Here is a 1,639-nt window from a genome sequence, read left to right on the forward strand (position 1 = left end):
CCAGACCCCTCCCTCAAAAACATGCTGTACAATAATCTCTGTCTCAGAGATGGCTTCCCAGAGAATCCAACACGTGACGATTGGCATCAGGAGTGGGTCGAGAAAGCAGACATTAAGATGTGACATTGGAGCTGGATCAGCTGTCACCAGACTGACAATAAAAACCCCATGGCTGGTTGCAGGTAGAGTCCAGACACCCCAGCACAGATAGTTATAGCTTTCACCAGTGGTGAAACGGGATGGCCGGTCGGTGTGGGGTGGGGGGGGGATGCATTAGCTGGTGTGATGCATCAGACGTATGAGAAATACGAGGGCATCATTGCTATAAGGACAGCAGAACTGGGGGCTCACCACTGGAGCTGATTAACTTCTGGAAGAAGATAACCGAAAGCTGATAGTGGTTAATCAGCAATTAAAAGCTAGGTTTGAGGATTCCCTGGTGGCGCAGTGGATAAGACTCCGCTCCAAATGCAGGGGACACGGGTTCGATCCCTGGTCCGGGAAGATCCCACATGCCACAGAGCAACTAAGCCCGTGCGCCCCAACTACTGAGCCTGCGCTCTAGAGCCCACGAGCCACAACTACTGAGCCCGTGTGCCACAACTACTGAAGCCCATGCACCCTAGAGCCCGTGCTCCGCAAGAAGAGAAGCCACTGCATTGATAAGCCCACGCACCGCAGCAAAGAGTAGCCCCCGCTCGCCACAACTAGAGAAAACTCACACGTAGCAACAAAGACCCAACGCAGCCAACAATTAATTAATTAATTAATTTTTTTTAATTTCTTTTTTTTTTTTACAAAGTGTAAAGGGTTTTTTTTAATTATGTGTAACACAAAGTTATTTAAGTCAATCAATTTTTAAGGAATTTCACATGTTCTGATTCTTTCCACTGCCAATCACCTTAGTTCCTCCAAACTCATAATCTTCAAGATAAAATAGCCCTTTCAAAAAGAAGTTATTGTGTGAGTCAGCCCACAATTCTTTTAGTTAGGCTTCTTTGATCTCCAATGAAATATGGACACACTTCAAAATTCCCCACCTGTAATCTTTGGGATCCAATTTCCTCAAGCGATTTACTTTAGGACCGTGTTTAGGGTCAGGCGATGGATCTGCCTGGTTCTGAATTTGACACCCTCTAAAGATGTATTAGGTTCAAATCATATTCACTCCTAAGCCATCACACCCTAGAACAGTACAGATCATTGGGATATGCCAATACCTAAGATAAAAAGTTTGTTAGGTTTTTCATAGTTTACTTGGCAGCTCTGTCTTGTAGTTCTTTCCCACAGATCTAACAGGTAGTTCTATGAGTAAAGGAAATCACACAGTTAATCTATGAGGCGTTTCCATAAAATTTCTTTTTAAAAAGCTAGGTTTGAAAGCAGGAGGGAAGCATATGAAGAGGCTCTCACCTCCTGTAACAGGAGGGCAGGAAAGGCTGAAGGCAAGGCAAAGGACTTCATCTCCAGGGCAGCAGAGTTTCAGGGAAAGTTACACTAGGAAACAAGGCAGGCCCGCTGTGCTGGGGAAGAATGGGACCCGGGCACATGGGATGAGGACATCGGGGTTCATGCTGCTGAGAATCGGGAAAGCCCAGATTCTGCTGACCCCCCACCACCCCCCCCAACCCTCAAGCCT

The 1,639-nt window shown here is 46.4% G+C and overlaps 1 pseudogene; it reads right to left on the reverse strand.

Moving 5' to 3' along the window:
• Positions 1-1,264: 1,264 nt before the first annotated feature.
• LOC137774324 (small nucleolar RNA SNORA18) lies at positions 1,265-1,414 on the reverse strand (annotated as a pseudogene).
• Positions 1,415-1,639: the final 225 nt, after the last annotated feature.

Source organism: Eschrichtius robustus, chromosome 12, assembly GCF_028021215.1.
Source record: "Eschrichtius robustus isolate mEscRob2 chromosome 12, mEscRob2.pri, whole genome shotgun sequence".
NCBI lineage: Eukaryota > Metazoa > Chordata > Mammalia > Artiodactyla > Eschrichtiidae > Eschrichtius > Eschrichtius robustus.